This window comes from Arachis ipaensis, chromosome B03 (genome assembly GCF_000816755.2).
Source record: "Arachis ipaensis cultivar K30076 chromosome B03, Araip1.1, whole genome shotgun sequence".
In the NCBI taxonomy this organism is placed as follows: Eukaryota; Viridiplantae; Streptophyta; class Magnoliopsida; order Fabales; family Fabaceae; genus Arachis; species Arachis ipaensis.
The window spans coordinates 50273112-50284970 of record NC_029787.2 but is presented as its reverse complement, the minus strand read 5'-3'; positions in this window follow the sequence as shown (position 1 = coordinate 50284970).

Below are 11859 nucleotides of genomic sequence, written 5' to 3'. Positions count from 1 at the left end.
TTTATTTAAATAAATTAAATAAATATTTTATTTATTGAAATAAATAATTTAAAAAATTATTACGAAAATATGTAGAATTACTTATCATGTATCTCGTTTACACTACAAACGAGATAAGATAGTGCGTGTGACATGTGTATATCTCGTTTACACTGTAAACGATATACGTGTTAAATTAAAACGTTTACAGTGTAAACGAGATACAGTAAGACAAATTTCCAACAGCTATAAAAGGATGTGCAACTCTTAGTATTCTCCACATACATTTCATATCTTCTTCTCCTCCGTTTTTCTTCCAAAAAATAGGTAAAAATGTCCAGTAGTAGTGAATATGTGGTTGTCTGTGTGTATCCCAATTATCGTATGGGAAATAATGTTAATGAGGTGATATTTGAGTGTGAGAATCTGTTACTGCTGCGCACTCGACGCATAAGTTTGTTGTCCGAGTTGAAAAGTCTGATATTGAGCAACCTTGGTGGTTTAGGGAGAAAAGAGATCGGAAGTGGGGTATAGGTTGCTAGCACCGTTGGATAACGGAGTTTTTCGGTTTCGCCTATTTCGGCTCTAGGGCGACGAGCATGTGCGACTCATATTTGACATCCATGAAAGAATCATGGCGGAACAAGTGATGGAGCTTTCCGCTATTGTTGGTGATGTTGGTGGCGGTGGTTCTGTCCACTCGACCTTTGTGCAGGATGATGACCCACCTCTTGCACCACCACCGATTCATGTTGCGAGTCCAGTTGAAAGACATGGACGTGGGTGATGAAGACTCCGACGAAGAGTACGTTGCGGATAGCAGCGATAGTGATTCCTCTGAAGATGATGATGAGGAGGAGTTTGTACCAGAGACGCCGGCCGAGATAGCGGTGCGCTATGTTTTGCCTCCCTCCCTCCCCACCTGATTTTGCCACTATCAGATGTACCAAGTCACTATCATACATTGGATCTGGATGTCATGCATGAGAAATATCCGTTGTTCAACACCAGGAAAGAATATTACAACCTAGACGATGCGGGTGAAGTTTGGGGTTAGCCACAGATTCAAAAGCAGAGATGCAGTAATGCAGGGTATGAAGAACTACAGCATTCGTAGAAGTGTTGAGTACCGAGTGGTCGAATCAGACCGATTAAAGTATCACGTGCGTTGCCACCAAGCTGCAACTGGATGTCCCTGAAGTCTCTATGTAGCCCTCCGACAGAACCTCAGATACTGGTGAGTTCAAGTTTAGTTGTGGCGTATTTACTCATTTATGATTGCTATATCTAGTGTAGTTTCCAACCATGAATGTTTTATTTTATTAGGGAGGTCTAGAGGGTTGGTAGAGCATATATGTGTTTAGCACCCACCATGTCCCAAGACCATCGACAGTTGGACAGCAACCTCATCTGCAAGATCATCCTACCGTTGATCCAGTTTGATGCGTGAGCATCTTTTCTATATTTTCTTATTATTTTAGATATGAATTTATTGAGTTTTATTTAGATTTTAGTGTTTGAAGCCTATTTGGATGCTACTTTGAGGCGCATTGTGGTTTTATTAATTTCAGGAAAGATTGGGCGAGTTTGATAGAGTTCGTGCAGAAGAAAAAGGAAGAAAATGAATGCTGTCAACCCTGACCTCCTCACACTCCAATGAGCATAACTTAGCTACAGAGGTCCAATTGATGCAGTTAGAAAGCCAACTTTCAGAGCTTTCCAACGATATATAATAGTCTATACCTTTCTTCTGACATCACGGCGCTAAAGGCCACGACTTGGCATTTAACACCAGGTGCCTCGTAACCAGTGCCCAAGCCACTGCCTCGTGGGGCGCTAAACGCCAGGAAGACAGCAACAACTAGAAGTTTACTGCCTCCAGGGGCGCTAAACGCCGGTTCTGGCGTTTAGCACCAATAGCACGGATCCAACTTTAAGGAAAGGGCTTCATTAGTTAGATTTGGGTCATATTTATCTTATTTTATTTTGTTTTAGTTATTTTTATTCCCAAACACAATCTTTTGGGTTTTAGTAGTTATTATTCTATTTTATTTTCAAATCAAATTATCTTGGATATAAAAGAGAAAAGAGTTAGCCCTTTGGTCGGCTCTCGATCTCTTCTCTTGGACCTGATTCCGCCCTTGACACAATTTTGAACCCTAGTTTTCTCTCTGAGTCATGAGCAACTAAACCTCCTTGGTTAAGGTTAGGAGCTCTATTTATTGTATGGATTGATACTATTGCCACTCTATTTTGATTAATGTATTGATTTCAATTTCAAGAATTTGCTTTCGTTCTTCACCTTAGGGATTAGGGTATATTGGAAGATAACACTCTTTCTACTTGAGTTCCTGTTAAATCTTGGAAACGTAATTTACTTGAACATATGCTTGAAAACAATTCCTCCTAAATTGCTAATTGCTTAGACTTAACGGGATACGTGACATATAATCCTCTTATATCTAGGTGATTAGGGTTTTAGTGGTTAATAAACTAGAATTGGACTTAAGTCTCTAATCGAAATTAGGTGACCAAGAAATTGGCGGTTGATTAAGTTAGAGGAGACTAAATTACTAAGGAATTAGGGTTTAGTCAATCACAGTTTACCATGAATTGAATCTTGCTTGATTAAAATAGTTGGTAAGAAATAGAAATCCAGAAAATAAACAACTCCGAAGCCTTAACTATTCTCTCACATACTTGATGAGCGGATAATTTATACGCTTTTTGGCATTGTTTTTAGTATGTTTTTAGTAGAATCTAGTTACTTTTAGGGATGTTTTCATTAGTTTTTATGTTAAATTCACATTTCTGGACTTTACTATGAGTTTGTGTGTTTTTCTGTGATTTCAGGTATTTTCTGGCTGAAATTGAGGGACTTGAGCAAAAATCAGATTCAGAGGTTGAAGAAGGACTGCTGATGCTGTTGGATTCTAACCTCCCTGCACTCAAAATATATTTTATGGAGCTACAGAACTCAAAATGGCGCGCTTCCAATTGCGTTAGAAAGTAGACATCCAGGGCTTTCTAGCAATATATAATAGTCCATACTTTGCCCAAGTTTAGATGACGCAAACTGGCGTTCAACGCCAGCTTTCTGCCCAATTCTGGCGTCCAGCGCCAGAAACAAGTTGCAAAGTGGAGTTCAACGCCCAAACTGGCACAAAAGCTGGCGTTCAACTCCAAGAATGACCTCTCCACGTGTAGACCTCAAGCTCAGTCCAAGCACACACCAAGTGGGCCCCGGAAGTGGATTTATGCATCAATTACTTACTTCTGTAAACCCTAGTAGCTAGTTTATTATAAATAGGACCTTTTACTATTGTATTAGAAATCTTTGGATTATCTTTTGATCTATTGATCACGTTTGGGGGCTGGCCATTCGGCTATGCCTGGACCTTTATTACTTATGTATTTTCAACGGTAGAGTTTCTGCACTCCATAGATTAAGGTGTGGAGCTCTGCTGTTCCTCAAAGATTAATGCAAAATACTACTGTTTTCTATTCAATTCATCTTATTTCACTTCTAAGATATTCATTCGCACTTCAACCTGAATGTGATGAACGTGACAATCATCATCATTCCCTATGAACGCGTGCCTGACAACCACTTCCGTTCTACATTAGATTGAATGGGTATCTCTTAGATCTCTTAATCAGAATCTTCGTGGTATAAGCTAGATTGATGGCGGCATTCATGAGAGTCCGGAAAGTCTAAACCTTGTCCGTGGTATTCCAAGTAGGACTTTGGGATTGAATGACTGTGATGAACTCCAAACTCGTGAGTGCTGGGCGTAGTGACAGACGCAAAAGGATAGTAAATTGGGAATCAATTTCGAACAATAATTCACAACCTAAGTAACAATTTCGCATACCAATACTCTTCACAACAAATTCACTGTTTGCTTTCTTAATCACTGAATTACTGTTTAATGTTTCTGAACCCCACCAATTTCTGCCTGCATGACTAAGTGAATCAATCAACTATTGTTGTTCGATCCATCAATCCTCGTGGGATCGACCCTCACTCACCTGAGGTATTACTTGGTACGACCTGGTGCACTTGCCGGTTAGTTTGTGGACTTTGAAAATTTTGCACCAAGTTTTTGGCACCGTTGCCGAGGATTGACTGTGATTGACAACTGCCCGTTGCTTGATTGTTTAGATTAGGCGTTCTTAATTTTAATTTTTAATTATTATTATTGTTCTTTAATTTTCGAAAATTTAATCTTAAGTTATTTAAAAATTTTCTCTTAATTTCTGAAATTAAGTTTGATGTTCCCTTAGTTATTTTTTTTCCTAGTTATTTTCCTTATTAAGTTCAAATTTTGTGTTCCATTTTGCCTATTAGTTGTTCGAAATTTCTGTTTAATTTATTTAGTTATTTTATTTCTTTAACTCAGGTTACCTCACCGGAAATTCTCTTCACTCTGACATAGAGATTCCCACATTTCTTTATTTTCTGTTGTTTATGAGCAGGAACAAGAACAAAGAACCTCTTCTAGACTTTGATCCTGAGATTGAAAGGACATTGAGGTGGCGTTTACAACAAGCTAGAGCTTACAAAGCCGGTGAGAATATCAAGGATAATTTTGAAAAAGAGCCGAAGAGTCCACTATGGAGCTCAACAATAACAATCTTGTTAATCCGAATGCTCTTCATGGTCCTAATATTCCTGAGCAACCTAGAAGAACACTTGGTTTATACACTGCTCCCAATCCCAAATTTCTATGGAAATAGTATTGTTGTACCTCCTGTGGCTGCTAACAACTTTGAGCTAAAGCCTCAGCTTATTACTTCGGTACAACAGAATTGCCAGTTTCATGGACTCCCGCAAGAAAATTCAAACCTGTTTATTTCTAATTTTATGCAAATCTGTGATACTGTGAAACCAATGGTGTTTAGCCTGATGTTTATAAGTTGCTTCTCTTTTCGTTTATTGTACGGGATAGAGCCAAGCAATGGCTTGATACACAGCCCAAGGAAAGCTTGGATACTTAGGCCAAGTTGGTTAATAGATTTTTAACCAAGTTCTTTCCACCTCAGAAGCTGACTAAGCTGAGGACATATGTTTAGACTTTCAGGCAGAGAGAGGGTGAATCTCTTTATGAAGCCTGGAAGAGGTGAAAGATGATGCTCAGGAAGTGTCCTCCTGATATGTTCTTAGACTGGATTCAATTACAGATTTTCTATGATGGAGTTACTCAGGCCACCAAAATGTCTCTGGATAATTCTGCAGGCGGGTCTCTTCACATGAAAAGGACTCCTGAGGAAGCTCTTGATTTGATTGAGATGGTTGCCAACAACCAATATCTGTATTCTTCTGAGATGACCTCTGTGAGAAAGGGAATCATGGAATTGGATGCTTTAGATGCTATTCTTGCTCAGAACAAGGCTATGTCTCAACAGATTAATGCTATTACTCAACATTTGAAAGGAATGCAAGTCTCAACCGTCAATACTTAAGATACATCCTATGACATGAGTGGTGGCTTCCCTCAAGGTGAGAGTTATGATTATAGCCAATTTTCTCCTGAATAGGTCAATTATATGGGCAATTCTTCTATGACTCCCAATAATGATCCTTTCTCTAAAACCTATAATTTGGGGTAGAGGAATCATCCTAATTTTGGTTGGAAAATCAACCATAGAGGCAACCGAATTTTGGCAACAATAACAATCAGGGCCATCAAAATAATTTCAATCATGGGGGCTTTCTCGGCTACGTAAAAAAACACAACACAAAATCAAAACCAAGACAAATGTAAGAGATAATGCAGGAAAATTGGATTACCTATATAATCGATAATAATCTATATAATCCAATACAGCCTGCCTATCAGTGTCCCACTTCAACAATTCAGCAATCGATAATAATCTCTTTGAGCCCAACGCCTCAAAAAGAAATTCCATGACAATGTCATCATCAGGCAGCCTATCGTCTAAACCTAACACCTGGTAGGGTTCGGGGCACCAAAAGAAGGGAAACATTTCCACAAGATATTCATTTAGATAAAAAAGAAACTCTTCTGGAACATTCCTGATCTTAACAAACATGGTTTTGAAATCTTTGAAAGACGACTTATACAAGCCGAAAATTGTACGACGGGAATGACTACTCAAATTAACCCATAACCTGCGTCCAACCCCCTTAGTTTGAAAGAGAGAAAAGAAGAGCCTAAGAGAAGGAGGCTGCCCTAGCAACTCCATTAAAACTTGAAAAGCCCTCCCAAACCCCCCATGAATTCGGATGAAGCTAGGTAGGAGCGCAGTTCAACCAATACAAAACACCACACTCAAACTCGGTAAAAGGAAGTCTAACATCTAAATCAGTAAACAAACAACTATACATATAGAAGAAAGACTAGTTAGACAAGCGGCCACAAACACGGTCACCCTCCCCACAAGGTAATATCTCTATATTAATACCACTACCCTCCCTAACCCAGAGACCTGAGTCAAGAAGTTTAACAGACTCATCATCATTAAACTGAGAAACATACTTCTAACCCTTGGGTCCACCCAACTACAAGGATCGTTCGCGTCAACCACAACCTTTTCTTTCTCCATCAACCAGAAGAAATGAAAAAAAAGTAGGGAATAACAGAAGAACTAAAAAGTTAACACTCACCTTTTTTAGACATTCTGTGACCAGACACACAAAGTTTCAGGAAAGCAAAATTATTCAACAAAAAACCAAAGATTGCAAGCACAGTTATTACAACAAATGGCTAAGCAGTTACATATGAAACGTTTTTTAATCTTAACCGTTGAAGAAAACCACGTTCAAACACCTCTCAATCACATGGCCAGGGGCACCTAGAAACACGTAACACATATCAAATCAATCAGTCACTTAAGGCACGAAGAACAAGGCAAGAATTAAATGCAGAAAATATTTTAAATCTTTGCACAGAACCAAGCCGAGCTTGGGGGCTACAAGGTATGGACACAACAACATATCCATAGCCGAGGTATACGACATGACCACTAAAAGCTCGCCTTTGTCCTGTCCAAACTAAGGCAAGCTTGGGGGCTATGATATGTAATCTATATCTCGGCCACCAAAAAGCTCGGACTAAAACAATAAAGTCGGGCCCGATAATTTGAAAAAAGAGACGTGGTCAGCACAATTTGATTACCTTAAACAGAACTCAATAATTGACCCAGAATCTCGGACCTATCCGCACAACGGGCAAAAACATCAGCTATAAAGCCGAGTATACAACCCCGGCTAAGCATCAGGTTCTGCCTTCAGTTTTATATTAGCTTAACATATTCTTTAAACCTCCTTGTTGACTTGAGCGTTGGAGTATCTTTTACAGGTATTCCCACCGCGATGTTCAGTCCAGACCGACGTATAGCTCTCTCTTCTCAACGATACACTGCTCGGAATTGCTATAGCTCGGCCACCCCTACACGGACGATCTTTAGTTGTAAATTTTTTTGAAAATATAACTTGAATCCACGATAATTCTTAACTCCAAATTTTATTATTAGTTATAAAAACTCTACTAGAAACATAATATTTTTTATTTAAACTTAAAAAAACTAATAAAAAAATATAAAAACTACTAAAGATACCTATGTATCAAAATAACTTTGGTTTTTGCCATCTTGTATAAAATACTTTTAGTGACGGTGTATATATTTTTCATGAATTGAAGTTATCGGGACAATGTTTAATTGCAAATTACTTTGAAATTATTATATAAACAAGTTTTGTATTTGGATTTGTGGAGTTTGTAGTCGATAAAAGAGGAAAAGTAGTTATTCTTTTAACTATTATTGACAGATTCACATTCACTCATCACATAATATGGGAATAAATTTAATGTAATTATTAATGGAATGTATTCGTTGTTATCGTCTTAGACTACTTAAATTCTAGATTCAGACTAGTAAACAGTCCATCGCTAACTCTTAACGACGCTACTTTTATTGCTTTGAAAATTATTGGTTGTTAATTCCATTAGTAATACCAATATTTGTCACTAACCCATTAGAATACATCGCAAAATGTTAACATACAACATAATAGCATCAGAATTTCAAGCTTATTCTTGAGCTATTATTATGAATTTTAATAGAAAAATGTTAGAATGCCAATATTTTAGTTGAACAATAAAAAATTGACTAACATTGGCTAAAATGCAACGCAAATATAAGGAAAAAAATGATCACCTAACATTTTTAATTTATTCTTCTAATTAATTAGCCTTCTAATATATATGTGAGTACAAATTTAAATATGGGTAAAGTATATTTTTTGTCCCTGAAATTTGACAAAAGTTTCAAAAATATTCCTAAGTTTTATTTTGTTTCAATTTTGTCCCAAAAGTTTTCGATTTGCATTAAATATACCCCTAACAGCTAATTTTTCAAAAAATTTAAGACCAATTCCACAACAATTTCATAACAACCCTCAACACAAGCAAATCAAGCATAATTTTCATGCATTATTGTTAGATTGGTCTTAATTTTTTTGAAAATTTAGCCAGTAGAGGTATATTTGATAGAAATCGAAAACTTTTGGGACAAAATTAAAATAAAAATAAAACTTAGGGGTATTTTTAAAATTTTTTTCAAACTTCAATGACAAAAAGTATACTTTACCCTTTAAATATATATGTTATTTAATTTTGCTTGTTTGATTATGCCATCAGAATCTATAAAAAATAGAACCTTATTCAAATGTGTTTAATATCTTAAAAAGGTTAAAAATAAAGTAATTGTTTGTTCTCTTCATTCAAATTATGACCATGATTTAGTTGGTATTCAAGAAACAAAAGGCTGAACTAAGAATTTGTACTATTTAAAAATTAAGAAGATAATTAGAAAAATAAGTTAAGATTTTTAATAATTTTTCATATATAATAAAATATAATACAGTATAATATAATATGATTTAAAAGAAGAACAAATGGCCATGAATTGGTGAAGACAGACCACCCGAAAAAATGAAAACTAAAAAAAAAGTTTTTTGACTCATGGTGAGAATTGGGATAGCAATAAGTAATATAAAGTTTGGACTCCACCTTAATCTTACCTATAAAATAAAAAAAAAAAAATCTAAATTCAGCTTTAGAGAAAATAAAATAGTAAATGAGCCATGAAGTTCCAAATTGAGAATATGATTTTTAAGTAATAATGAATTCTAAATTATTAAGAGTAAAATACTAAAATGGTAGTCGAAAGTTTACGCCGCTTGACAAAATAATCCTTAAAAATATGAATGACAAATAAGTCGTTGAATAATTAAAATGCGACAAAAACAATCAATAAATATTATATTTTTTATAAATGGTAAAGAAACTTTTGTAATCAACAAATGACATATCCATTTGATCTAAAGTTTTGTAAAAATCTTATAATCAAAATTATTTTAGAATATATATTTAATATTTAATTATTTTTGTCGCATTTTTAAATTTTTTAGAGATTTGTTGTTGTCCCTATCTTTTGAGATTATTTTTGTCAGCGATATGAATTGTCATATACTATTTTAAAGTTTTTTTTTTTACTAAAGATAGAAAGACTCGAACTCGCAACCTCTTAGATGAGCATGGAGATATTATGCCATTTGAGTTATATAACTTATTAATGAGAATTTATTTATATTAGTTCAATCTATTTACCATTACTATTATATCTCACTTAAAAAAAAATCCAAATTTAGCGTATATATTTTTTTCTTTGGTTGAATTATTTTTTTACTTTCATTTTATCTATTTATTTATGATACTTAATTAGTTAATTTATGATTTTGAAAAATACTAATTACTTTTAGAAAATAATGAAAACATATCAAAGTAACAAAAAGAATCCAAATAATAAGAGTCTACTTTATTGATCAGTCCATTTTCAAAGTTAGCCCACAAAAGTGAACCGATTCATTTAAATTTTGGTTCACTTAAAATCGTATATTTAATATTTCACACCAATCAGTTCCGTAAAACAACATTAAATATTAATCATTGCTAATACGAATGGTGGATGGTGGACACGCGCAAAAATCAACGACTCTTTCCACATCATAGTCCTGAAAAAAAAAAGGATGTTTTATGCATCTGTATGTGAAATTGTGAATCATATTGTAAAATAAAAGATATATATATAATAAAGTTGTATAAATAGAAGACTCTAGTATTAAAATAATTAGCTCAATAATAATTTATATATATAATAAAATTATATGTTGTATTATGTATATATATACAAAGATAGAAAGAAGTATTAAAAATAAAGAGAGAGAATCGCATTTGTTTATTGTTACAATCTCAATATAATAAAGATGGTTAATATTGCTATTAATATTATATGTAAAGAGTAATAGAAAATAGAATTTAAAATACTTATAAAATAAAAGAAGAGAAAGAATTGTAGTAGAAATATAAGGAGAAGAGTATTTGATTGCAGCATAAAAGAGGATTGATTTATTTGTAAGAAAGGGAGAATGGTATTTTGTTCTGTTGTTATGTAACTTTCAGAGGCTTGAACCTCTATTTATAGATGTACATAGGATAGATTTTCAAATGCTTATTAAAAGCATTCTTCCTTTAGAATACTACACCGCCCTTCATAAATGGGCATCCACGTAACAAATCTTATCTCAACACTCCCCCTTGGATACTCATTTAGGGATATGCCTCATTAAAACCTTACTAAAGGAAAACCCTGTGGGAAAAACCTTAGTGAAGGAAAAAGAGTACAATATCCTTTGTGATGGGGACTGCCTCATTAAAAACCTTGTCAAGAAAAATCCAATGGGAAAAAAAACTTAACCAAGGGAAAAAGAGTACAGTCTCCCCCTCTTGCCGACATCATTTAATGTCTCGAAATCGGCGCATCCCAATGTTATGTACCAATCTTTCAAAGGAGGATTTTGGGAGTGACTTTGTAAATAAATCTGCCAGATTGTCACTTGAACGGATCTGTTGGACATCAATTGTCCCTTGATTTTGAAGGTCATGAGTGAAGAAGAATTTGGGAGAAATATGCTTTGTTCTATCACCTTTGATGTATCCGGAATTGATCCTTTTTCATATCCAAAGATCTTACGATCATTGGTGTACTTAATGGATGTGACTTATCCATATAAAATCTTTTCAATATCCTTTCTGTGTATGTTGTTTGATGAATAAAGATCCCACCTTTTATATGCTCGATCTACAGGCCGAGACAAAACTTAGTCTTTCCAAGATCTTTCATCTCAAACTCTTCTTTTAGAGTTTTTATAATTGTTGGAATCTCTTCAGGAGTCCCAATGATATTTAAATCATCAACGTACACAGCAATTATAATGAACCCAGATGTAGTTTTCTTTATGAAAACACATGGACAGATATCATCATTCTTGAAACCGTTTTTGTCCAGATACTCAGTAAGACGATTATACCACATTCGTCCAGATTGCTTTAGACCATATAAAGATCTTTGCAATTTGACTGAGTATAACCCTTGCGAATATTCACTGGATGGTTTAGATATCTTTAGTCCTTCAGGGACTTTCATATAGATATCCCGATCTAATGAGCCGTACAAATAGGCTGTTACCACATCCATTAAATGCATATGCAGTTTATGATATGCAGATAAACTGATCAAATAACGCAATGTTATCGCATCCACTACAGGGGAATACGTTTCTTCATAATCTATACCGGGCCTTTGTGAAAAACCTTGTGCCACAAGTCGGGCTTTATAGCGCACAACTTCATTTTTCTCATTTCGTTTTCTCACAAATACCCATTTGTATCCAACAGGTTTTACATCTGCAGGTGTACGGACTACAGGTCCAAAGACTTCACGCTTTACAAGTGAGTCTAATTCAGCCTTCATGGCTGCTTCCCATTTTGGCCAATCATTTCTTTGTCGACA